Source organism: Pleurodeles waltl, unplaced genomic scaffold (assembly GCF_031143425.1).
Source record: "Pleurodeles waltl isolate 20211129_DDA unplaced genomic scaffold, aPleWal1.hap1.20221129 scaffold_67, whole genome shotgun sequence".
NCBI lineage: Eukaryota > Metazoa > Chordata > Amphibia > Caudata > Salamandridae > Pleurodeles > Pleurodeles waltl.
In genome coordinates this window covers 876,911-889,368 of record NW_027150384.1, presented here as the reverse complement: position 1 = coordinate 889,368, position 12,458 = coordinate 876,911, and the positions used below count along the sequence as shown (strand labels likewise).

The 12,458-nt window shown below is 43.2% G+C and overlaps 1 non-coding gene across 1 annotated transcript; it reads right to left on the bottom strand.

Moving 5' to 3' along the window:
• Positions 1 to 11,805: 11,805 nt before the first annotated feature.
• On the bottom strand, positions 11,806 to 11,888 carry TRNAL-CAG (transfer RNA leucine (anticodon CAG)). The gene has a single exon. It is a non-coding gene; the product is annotated as a tRNA-Leu (tRNA).
• Positions 11,889 to 12,458: the final 570 nt, after the last annotated feature.

Genomic DNA, 12,458 nt, shown 5'->3' with positions numbered 1-12,458 from the left:
TATTTCAGTCTCATCAACTTGTATCATTCCGGCACAATCATACTGCTAGCTTGGGAGTTTCCAGGTCTCCAGACACTGTATGCACACTCACGAGGAGTGAGTGACTCCACAGTCCCACTCTTGATGTGACTCACACACTGCAGGCACACTCACACCCAGAGTGACTCCACAGTCCCACTGTCTGCAATGTGACTCACACACTGCGGGTGCACTCACTCCCAGTGAGTGACTCCACAGTCCCACTGTCTGCGATGTGACTCACACACTGCGGGTGCACTCACTTCCAGTGAGTGACTCCACAATCCCACTCTCTGTGGTGTGATCCGACACTGCGGGCGCACTCAACCAGGAGCGGATGCGTGGCTGGGTGGGGCAGCAGGGATGGGGGGAGGGGATGAGGGTGAGGTGGGGGAGGGGGGGGGACACGGGAAAAATAATCAAAGAATAATTTTTTTTTTTTAAAACGTACCTCTGCTCCCGTGCCATGCGCCGCTCCTCTCCCGTCGCTGCTGCAGACACAGGCTCCCAGCCTGCCCTGCGCCGATCCTGACAGCACTGGCTGGGAGCGCCCTTGGAAGCGCCCAGCCAGGGCTCTCCCTGGCAGACTGGGAGATTGTGCTGCTCTCTCCATCCTGGCAGCAGTGCGCATGTGTGTTTGGCCGCCTGAGACGGCTGGCTACACATACCTGGGCAGTGAGGGGGAGTGCACAGAGCACTCCCCTCGGCCCGTCACCCCCCAGTGCCCCGCCCCTTTTACACAGAAAGGATAATAAACCGAGTTTATCATCCTTCCCCTGTAAAAGGATTTGCAGCGGTTGCTGCTGGCGGGGGGGATGCTCCTCCCCATATTGAGGAGCCGCCCCATGTTTTCTTTTGCATTTGGATAAATTAAAGATTAAAAAAAATCTGTGTAGTCCGTGTTTTATGAATGATATATGCAACATTTCGGACAGTAACTATGCATTGGTCCCTCAACAACCTCGCTTATTACAGACCCGTCTCACACGGTGAGATCTCACACATTTGAGCTGTGTCTGTGGTGGGCCTTGGGAGAGGGTTCAGCATCCTCCAGAACCGGGGGTCTCCCTGTAACGCAGCCCCCGCAGTTTCTGCATCTTCATCCCCCAGACCGCCCTTTAACCACCCACTGAACATCTAAACGCCGAGGAAAACACGTGCAGGTTTGCAGAGCCAGGATCCATCCATCTCTCACTATTACAAATAATGGTGGTTTTACCATTTGTTTTTTGACACTCAAACCGCCAGGCACTCAGTCCTGGTCATATGTGAGGCTTTCATCCTACCAGACTTTTTGTTTTACAAGCATGATTTTTCTTTCTGGGAATTGCACTTCCTTACATTATTATGTGTTTATTTTTTATCGTTATAATGATTATTTGTTTGCTAAGGGCACGTGGCTTAACATTAGCTGATGGGACCAGTTTAAGGTTGTACAGGCCACTGTTGTTTCACAAATCATTGAAAACAGAGCTCTCAAGTCTCCCACTGTGCTCTAAGTGATGCTCTAGGCCGGGCCTTCTTCCCGTTGTAATGTCAAACTCATTATAAAGAGACATTGGCAAAGCCAGTGGGTCTCACCCATGCACGAGCTATTGACTTTGCCAATGTGTTTTTCATCCATAATGTACATCAGCATGGCTGCTGTTCAGCATGGCTAAGTTAGTGCCAAAGAGGAGAGTGGCGTGGAGTGGCGTGGAGTGGCGTGGCATAGTGTGGAGCAAAGTGTCATAGAGTGTAGTGGTGTAGCATGGAGGGGAACGACGTAGAGTAAAGTGGCCAAGAGACTAGTGTCGTAGAGTGTCATGGAGTGTGGCAGGATGGAGAGGACTAGAGTCAAGTGGCGTAGAGTGTCATAGAGTGGAGAGAGGTAGAATGTCATAGAATGGAGTGGAATAGTGTGGAGTGGCATAGAGTGAAGTAAAGTAGCATAGAGTGTCATAGAGTGGAGGGGTGTAAAGTGGCATATAGGGTCATAGAGTGGGGTGTTTTAGAGTGGAGTGTAATAGAGTGGAGTGCAGTGGCCTAGTAGAGTGGAGTAGAGTGTCATGGAATAGAGTGTCGTAGAGTGGAGGGGCGTAGAGTGGAGAAGAATGTCGGAGATTAGAGTGGAGTGGAGTAGAGAGTTGTATAGTGTTAAGGAGTGGTTTAGGTGGAGAAGAATGTCATATAGTGGAGTGGCATAGAGAGGCATGGCATAGAGTGAAGTGTCATTGAGTGGAGGGAGGTCATAGATTGTCCTGGAGTTGCGTAGAGTGGCAAAGAAAGGAGTAGAGTAGAGTAGAATGGAGTAGAATGTCATAGAGTGGAGTGGCATAGAGTAGCATAGCATAGAGTGGAGTGTCATTGAGTGGAGGGCTCTCATAGATTGTCCTGGAGTTGCGTATAGTGGTGTAGAGTGGTATAGAGTGGAGTGTCATAGAGTAAAGTGTCATATAGTGGAGTGGAGTAGAGTGCCATAGAGTGTTGTGGAGAGTCATATAGTAGAAGATCATAGAGTATAGTGGCGTAAAGTGAAGCAGAGTGGCGTAGAGTGGAATAGAGTGACAGAGTGTTGAGTGGAGTACAATGGAGTGGCATAGAGAGGCATAGAGTGGAGTAGAGTGGAGTGGCATTGAGTGGAGGGAGGTCATAGATTGTCCTGGAGTTGTGTAGAGTGGCATAGGTAGAGTAGAATGGAGTAGAATGGCATAGAGTGGAGTGTGGGAGAGTAAAGTGTCATGGAGTGGAGTAGAGTAAAGTGTCAGAGTGGAGTGGAGTAGAGTGCCATAGAGTGTTGTGGAGAGTCATATAGTAGAGGATCATAGAGTAGAGTGGCTTAAAGTGAAGCAGAGTGGCGTAGAGTGGAATAGAGTGACATAGTGTTGAGTGGAGTACAATGGAGTGGCATAGAGTGGCATAGAGTGTAGTAGAATGGAGGCGAATAGAGTGGAGTGGAGTGTCATAGATGGAGTGGAGTGATGCAGAGTGGAGTAGAGTGAAGTGGTGTACAGTGGCATAGAGTGTCGAAGAGTGTTTGAGAGTGGAGTAGTGTAGAGTGGAGGGGCAAAAAGCGGCATAATGTAAACTGAAGTTAAGAGTCATAGATTGGAGTAAAGTGTTGTGCAGTGGAGTGGCAAAGCGTAGAATGTAGTAAGGTGCTAGAGTGGCCTAGAATGCGTGGAGTGGAGTAAAGTGGCACAGAGTGTCTCTGAGTGGAGTGTCGTAGAGTGGCGTAGAGTGGAGTGACATAGAGTGCTGTGGAGTGCCATTGAGTGGAATGTCGTAGGATAAAGCGGAATAGACGGAAATAGGATCTAGTAGGGTGGCCTTGAGTCATATGGCATAGAGTCAAGCAGAGTGTCGTAGAGTGTCATATAGTGGAGTAGAGTGGAATGGAGAAGAGTGTCGTGGAGTGGAGTGGTGTGTCGTATACTAGAGTAGAGAATAGTAGTAAAATATAATTGAACTATCCATCTTTTGTCAAATTAATTTGGGAACTTCCCCTGTAAAATGACATTTAAATTGTATTTAGTTTCCACCCCTATTGCAGCCCTAAAATGTTTAAAATAAACTATTTGCCGCTATTTCCCTAAAATGTATTTGATGGAAATGCTCCAAGGTCCCTGTGAAGTTATATTAAATTTGTGGTGAGTTAAATGAAGACTTAATTTATGAAGTTGGGCGGGATTAGGAAACTCCACACTTTTCAGAGTAGGTTAAGTCTCCTAACTTTACTTGAGATAAGGTTTATCCTTTGTGGCCTTCCATGTATGATGTCCTGATGCTGAGTGTCTCATGTAGGACATCCTCCAGCAAACACATGGAGGCAGGGCACCCAGGACTCAGGTAAGAGGAGTGGGATGGAGGGCTCTGAGCTGAGGCCAACTTACATTTATTTGTTTAAAGAACTTCATAAGCTTTGTATTTCGCAAAGCTGGAACAGTTTAGAAAATACACAAAATTGCAAATTAGCTGGCTACAACTGAGTCGTGCAGAATAGTCTAGTTGTGTAAAGTGCAGTGGCATAGAGTGGTGCGGAGTGGAGTAGTGTGGTGTGCAGCTGTGTAGAGTGGTGAAAAGAGCAGAGTGGTTGTGGTGTTATTACTATTTCTTTATTGTGTTTATCTCAGCATGGTTTCCCTTTATATGTATTGTGTTTCTTTTAGTTATGTATTTCTCTTAGTTGGTTTCTCCCAATGCTTCCCCTGCCTTCCTTTAGGCTCATAGACTCTCTGGAATTTGGAATGCTGGGGGAGTCTGGGAAGGAGATGTGAGGAGATTGGAGGATCTTGACTTGTGGGTGGATGAAGTTTCTTTTACGCATCAAACTGGAAATAAACGTACATTTAATCAACTACAAGTGTCAACTTGAATTTCTGCCTTGGATGACAGATTCACTACATTTTGGCGACAAGGGTGGTTCGAGACTTCTGAAACTGTACCTTGGAAACTTCAACATCTTCATTTATTCAGCTTCTAACGTTAAGAAAAAAAAAGGTACTGTAATTTTTTTTTCCTCTGTTTTTTGTGGCTCACATTTTTTTTATTTTTATTTTTTCAACCTGTTTTTGAGCCACATGGTAATTCTTTTTGTGTCTATTTATAAATTTAATAGACGCGTCTTTCAACTGTCTCCTTTCCTCGTGCCTCTGGAGACGCGTGCTGTTGATTTTGTTGCCAAAGCAACGTGAACGCAAGCCTTTCTTTCCCGGCCGCGCTCTCTTGAGATACACGCGCTGTTTATTTACCTGCTGTTGAATTTGTTGCCATGGCAACGTGAACGCGTGCCTTTATTTCCCGGCCGCGCTCTCTTGAGATACACGCGCTGTTTATTTACTCGGCTGTATTCAAGGGAAACACGCTCCACAGGGGATACGACGACTCGTTTTTCAACTCGAGTTATTCAACAAATAAACAGAGTTTAGCTCTAAATTATCCGTTTAAAACTGCTATTTTATTACGTTTATTTTTGGAAACAAGTTGGCCTGCTCTACTCTGTCATTGTTTTTTTCTGGATATTTTATTTCTTTTAAGTGGCACTTCATTTTCTGTGTTACATTTTTTTGTAAATTTTTTTTTCTTTCCCTGTAATAATAAGTGATTATGCAGAACATTACACCTCCACCATTTTTTCTTGCGCTTCCTGGAGAACCTCCTATATCGTGGCAAAAATGGAAAAAGGTTTTCCTGACTTACATGCACGTCTGTGGCAGCAACCTATCCTCTGAAAGAAAGACTTCTGTTTTACAACATTGTCTTGGTGTGGAGGGTCAAGAAATCTTGGAAACTTTACCTGCAATAACAACATCAGATGGTGCGGAAGGTGACAACTCTTTGAATGAATTTGATTCTACTTTACTTAGACTGGACAATCACTTTCTTCCCAAAGTTTCTATCATTTTACAACGTTACTATTTTGGGAAACGTAAGCAGATGGATGATGAATCTATTGAAGATTTTGTCACAGCTTTACGCAAACTAGCTTCATCATGTAACTTCGGAGAAAATCTAGAAGAACGTATTAGAGACCAATTCATGCTTGAATATAAATGCGACAAAGTAAGAGAAGCATTATGGGTCAAAAGTGATCCATCACTAGATGAAGTGTTAATCATTGCTAAGCAAGTTGAACATTCGATGGCTTGTATTGATAATTTGAGGAAATCCAAAGGTGTTTCTATGGAGGTCCAAGCTATAAATACAAAAACTAATAACAAGTTTCAAGCAAACATTAGAGCAAAACTGATGTGTTTTAGGTGTGGTTCTACAACTCATTTAGCTAATAGCCAAGATTGTCCTGCTATTCATATTATTTGTAACAAATGTTCCAAGAAGGGACATTTTGCTAAGTATTGCAAATCATTTTCTAAGTCTAAAGTCAAAGTTCAGGAAATTGATTGTAATGATGATCGAGATTTTGTTCTTCAGATTATTTATGATGTTAATTGTGTGCCAATAATACTTGTCAGTACCCTTCGGATTTTGTGGATGTCAACGGAACATCTATTTCTATGATGATGGATTCGGGCGCGAAACTTTCCTTAGTATCAGTTTCGGATTTCACTAAGCATTTTATGGGAAGAGTTTCTTTACTGGATCCTGATATCATTCCCTACAGTTATGGCGGTAAACCTATTGAGCTCAAGGGTTACTTTGAAGCCGCCATAACCTTTAAAGGGAACACAATTTCAGAGAAAATATATGTTCCAGTTGTTGGTGACACAATTCTGAGTTGGCCACATCAGAAGATGCTTGGGATTATATTAAATCCCAATTCTATTCCTCAAGTATTAGTTCAAAATGTTTGCAGCATCAAAGACGACATCATAGGTGACTTTTCTGATGTATTTTCTTCTAAAGTAGGGTGCGTTACGGGATACAAACATCGTATTTGTCTTAAGGAGGGTGTCAGCCCTGTAGCGTGCAAAGTAAGAAAAATTCCTTTCACTTTACAAGACAAGGTTAAATCTGAATTACAAAGGTTACAATCTGAAGGCATCATTGAAGAAGTCGAGGCTGCACAATGGGTCGCCCCCATTGTTGTTGCTGTGAAGAAATCGGGAGATATTAGACTGTGTGGACCTTAGACATCTCAACAAAGCTGTGATTGAAGACAAATTTCCTTTACCAAACATAAATGAAATGGTCTGTCTTTTAGGAGAGGCAAAATATTTTACGACATTAGATTTGAGTTCAGCTTATCACCAAGTTCAATTGTGTGAAGAATCAAAATTGTTGACATCTTTCATCACTCCCTTTGGTGTGTTTAAGTTTAATAGGATGCCATTTGGTTTGTGCTCTGCTGCTTCTGTATTTCAAAGACTAATGTATCATATTCTTGGGAAAACTGATGGTGTTAGATTTTTTCAAGATGATGTTCTCATTTTTTCTAACACTCTTGAACAACATCTTTCCAAAGTTAGAGAAGTCTTAAAACAATTTCGTAGTAAGGGAATCACACTCAAGGGAGAAAAATGCAAGTTTGCATGTTCAGATATCACGTATTTAGGACATGTAATTTCTTCTCAAGGTGTTAAACCGAAAGAGGATCTAGTTAAAACTGTAGTTAATTTTGCGGATCCTGTTAAAAGAGAAGATGTACAAGTTTTCTTAGGCATGGCGGAATTTTATTCCAAATTTGTTCCTAATTTTGCCAGTAGGTCTTGCTGCATTAGAGAGTTACTTAAGAAAGGTGTTGATTTTGTATGGTCAGAGGCTTGCAAGAAAGAATTTGAGGATCTAAAAAATGCACTATCTTCTGCTCAATGTCTCAACAGTTTTCGTCCAGGGTTTCCCTGTTGGATTATAACTGATGCCTCAGAAAAGGGTTTAGGAAGTGTTCTTAAGCAAAAGTATGATGGTAAGGATGTTACTATGGCATTTGCTTCCAGAGCGTTAAGGGGAGCGGAGTCGAGGTATTCCACCATTGAAAAAGAAGCACTAGCTATCTACTGGGCTATAAAGAAGTTTAAACAGTTTCTATGGGGATCTAGGTTTGTTGTGCAATCTGATCATAAGCCTTTACAAGAGATTTTTGATAAGAAGGGTCTAGACTGTATTTCTTCACGTATTTGCAAGTAGATTGTTGGTCTTCAAGACTTTCAATTTTCTGTCAGATATGTCCCTGGATGTGAGAACCGCACAGCTGACTGTTTGTCAAGGTTAAGATCTTTTAGCTGGGACCAAGATACGGATTGTAGCACATGGTGGGTTGATGAGGATGTGAAAGTGTGCATTTTGACTGATGGTTGTATCACGGAAGATGAGTGGTTAACGGAGTTTAGTAATGATACTAGCTTGAAACGGGTAAAGGATTTGATCGAATCTAATTGTGTTCCTGCTGACTGTGATGAAGAGAATGTGTATAAAAAAATTTGGAATGAACTTTCAGTTGAGAATGGTTTGGTTTTTAGGAGTGGAAGATTAGTACCTCCATCTGGTTTGCGTGAAAGATTTGCAAGACAAAAGAATGGTTGAGAGAATTTTATTGGTGGCCGAGAATGGATTTAGCGTTGGAAAGAGTTGTTCGCGACTGTGTGGAATGCAAATTTGCAGATAAAACTTTCAAGTGTAGGTCACGTCCATTAGAAATCAGGAAAATTCCTAATGAAGTGTGGGAGGATGTTGCAATGGATATTATGGGTCCTGTTGTGTGTGGTTCAACTTCTAAGTATATTGTTGTTGTAATGGACATGTTGTCTCATTGGCCAGAATCAATTACTAATTTTCTTTCAGGGGTATTTTCTAGAGAAGGATATTCCAAATGCATCATAACAGATAATGGGGTTCAATTCACCTCTAAGCACATGTCTGAGTTTTTAGCATCTAGAGGCATATTGCATAAGAAAAGTGCTCTATATCATCCTGAAACTAATGGTATGGTTGAGCGCTTTAACAGGACATTGAAGGAAACTATTCAAGTAGCAAGATTAACAGGATGTAATTGGATGGAAGCTGTTAAATCTAAAGTTGAGAGTTATAGGTTTACACCACATTCCAGTACTGGCCAATCTCCATTTGTATTGTTCAAGAAAAGAGTGCCTAACACTAGCATAAATCCTTCACGGGTGAATAAATATGTTAGTAAAGAGTTGAACCATGAGAAAATAAAAGAACTAGCTGTGACCAGGGATGAGATTTTACAGGAAAAAAGGAAATTGACATATGATCGTCGTAAAGCAGTCAAACCTCTTGTTGTTGCAGTTGGTGATTCTGTTAAGATTAAGTTGCCGAAAATAAATTGTGGAACATTTTCTCATTATAGTAAAATCTTTAAAGTTATCAAAGTGTTTAAAGGTGCTATTAAAGTGGATGATGGGTGTATTTGGAATTTGAATAGAGTTGTGAAGATGTAAAAAAAAAATGTATATATATGTATTTATTTATAATTTAGGGGGAAGATAGTGTGGTGTTATCACTATTTCTTTATTGTGTTTATCTCAGCATGGTTTCCCTTTATATGTATTGTGTTTCTTTTAGTTATGTATTTCTCTTAGTTGGTTTCTCCCAATGCTTCCCCTGCCTTCCTTTAGGCTCATAGACTCTCTGGAATTTGGAATGCTGGGGGAGTCTGGGAAGGAGATGTGAGGAGATTGGAGGATCTTGACTTGTGGGTGGATGAAGTTTCTTTTATGCATCAAACTGGAAATAAACGTACATTTAATCAACTACAAGTGTCAACTTGAATTTCTGCCTTGGATGACAGATTCACTACAGTGGTGTAAAGTGGTGAAGAGTAATGTGGTGTGGAGAAGAGGGGCAAAGAGGACACTGGTGTAGAGTGGTGGATTGAAGAGTGTAGTGGTGTAGAGTAAAGTGATGCAGTGTAGAGTAGAGTGCAGTGGTGTAGAGTAGAGTGGTGCGGAGTAGAGTGCAGTGGTGTAGAGTAGAGTGGTGCAGAGTACAGTGCAGTGGTGTACAGTAGAGTGGTGCAGAGCAGAGTGCTGAAGAGTAGAGTGCAGTGGCATACAGTGCATTGGCATAGAGTAGAGTGCAGGGGTGTAGAGTAGAGGGGTGCAGAGCAGAGTGTTGAAGAGTAGAGTGCAGTGGCATACAGTACAGTGACATACAATGCAGTGGAATACAGTGAGGTGGCATACAGTGCAGTGGCATACATTGCATTGGCATACAGTGCATTGGCATTGAGCAGTGTGCAGGGGTGTAGAGTAGAGGGTGGGAGTGAAAAGAAGCAACACAGAGGGGTAGAAAAGAATGGAAGCAATATAGAAGGGGTGGGTGGGAGGGAATAGAAGCTACATAGATGGTGACTGGGGAGATGGACTGGAAACACCAGCACTAATATGGAGTGCTTGAACAAAGAAAATTAGCACCAAAAACAGGAGCAGTGGATGGACACAAGTACTTGGTACATGCTCCAAGGGAGGGCCAAAAACAAGAAGAGGAAGTGAGGCCTACATGTTGTGACAAATGGGGATGAAGGACTTGTCTTTTCTTATGGTTTTCACTCTATGGTTATATGCGTTCTAACCAGGGCAATGTGTGTGTGGTGGTTTATGGGATATTAAGTATGGGGCTGCCTGTGTCGTACGCAAAACAACAATTTAGGGGTGCAGGGGCTTAGTACCGCATTCCTCTGTCCTACGGCACACTCCCTCACCCCCATGACCACGTTGCCTGGGGGGGTCTAAGATGTTAGAAAAGGGACCTGTCCACTCTCCCTGGGCTGCAGGCGTCCAGTGGTAGTGGGCAGCTGGGAAGGGGCAAAGGGTTAAATACCTGTTGACCTTGGCTCCCATCCTCTTTTGACAGCTTCTAGACAATACCCATCCTACCCTCACCCACTGGATTTATTTAAAGAGTATGATTGCCTGTATATTGGCAACGTTTTTTTCCATTGTTTTGTTTCGCAGCCTGAGTTACAGGGCGATCCAAAGGAATTTGGTGCAGAAAGCAATCATGGCGGAGCACAAAGGGGATGCTCCATGCCAGCTCCTGGGGAATCTTTACGGCAGGACCGCGGGATGAAAGCAACAGTGCCCCGTTAGTCCAATGGACAGTTGTAAATCTGAGCAACCGGGGCCTTGCCTTGGACAGCTTTGTCACTACACGTGAGTTTGGTTTTATCGGATTTACAGTGTGGGAAACCCCCAAAAATGTATAACTCTTGATGGTGTGTAGTACAGGCACTCATTGTCTAATCAGGTGAGTGATGAGCATAGGTTTCTCATCCAATGGCTGCGCTTGGATCATCAGTAAGTTAACCCAATTTTGTCTTGCCTACATAAGCAATAATAAACCTGCAGTCAACTTCTCTCCAACAACTGGTGTGGCCTTGTCTTTTCTTATGGTTTGTAATCTATGGTTATATGCGTTTCAGCCAAGGCAGTATGTGTGTGGTGGGCTATGGGATCCCGGGGCTGTGAGGGAAACGCTGAAGCTAACAAATGATAAGCTGTGGGCGGGCTGTAAGCCCACTGAATGTAAACAACATGTCTCACAGAGACAGGGCATGTGCTGTCCAGGTGGAACCTAAAAAGGACCTGGACTGCTCATCTGGACTCATGGAGTTCTGAACGTCCATGGCCAGACTTTATTTGAGAAGTCACTAAAACAGCTCTCTATGTATACTGGTCCTAGAGATGAGAAGTAACGGGATATGGATCTAAAGTGGTCAGATTACTTAACATTCGGAAAACTTGTTAAATAGCACCCACGTGGCGTGGGAGAGTTGTGAGGGCCTCTAGTAAACCCTAACTTTTTGGTAGTTTTACATAGCGCCAACGTAGCACGGGGCATTGCAGCGCTTTACATGAACACCGGATTACTTACAGTAGGTCAGAATTTAAGTATTAATTAAGTGATAATTTCTCTGAAAGAATGCTGTCCAGTGCCCACTAACTGTTATTTATTTACAACACTGAGAATATCTATTCAAGTTATTTCAGTAGGTTATGTCATTCATTTCTGAATCTGAATTCTTGTCTGAAGATAAAGTGCCACCTTGCGGCTGGAAAATGAATGGTTGCTAGAAAGAAAAAGATAAACAGCGGCTCTGGCAACAGCCTGAACATTTGTGCAACTGTCAGAGAAAAATAATTTGGTTGGGACAAAATGTACACTCACGGTTTACGATGTCACTTCCCAAATCATTTTCTAAATACAAATTTATTCGATCTTTTCGAGTTCCTTACTCGAACTATTTATTGTTCAATAAAAAGATAAATCTTACACTTTGCTTACAAACTTGAATGCATAGCACTCTCAATTGTGACTTCCACCCGTGTTTCTACATGCAGACAGCCAGAACACACATGAAAATTTATAATATTCCAAAAGGGATGGTTGTGTCAGAAGTGGGATTCGAACCCACGCCTCCAGGGGAGACTGCGACCTGAACGCAGCGCCTTAGACCGCTCGGCCATCCTGACAGATGTACATAGCTCTTTCAAGTCGTTTTATAATATGTCACAAGAACCAAGAGTTCATGGATGGATTTCTTGTATCTGCGAACCACGACTGTCCCTTCAGAGGCCTTTGTGTGTCTGAATTGTACTCGGAGAAGGAGCCCCCCACTCTTTCAGCAGGTGCACGAGCCAGGCTGCCTTTGCTCATATCAGCTTCAGCCTCCTTCAAAACCTTCGCAAAAGAGACTGCCAGGTGTGAACCTGAGGTGAGTGGAGTCAATTAGAAGGTGGCTGGGCTGTGCTAACAAGAGTAACAGATGGGGTGGGGGCAGGGTGGGATTGGTCAGGCGGGCAATGGCCAAAGGGCCTGTGTGAGTTGTAGTTGTGGGGGCCGCTTTTTAGGGCAGAGTGGGGGCCGATTTGAGATCCATTTCTGCCTGTTCAGATGCTACCAGCGGCCCAGTGGGGGTCTAAGCGGCCTTTCTGGAGGCCTTGTTACCTTCCCTTCACCAACAGGACAGGAGTCATCAACCCCAGCACCCCCCACTCCACCCCAGGCCCGCACATTGATCCAAAAAGCTAACTTGGGCCGGC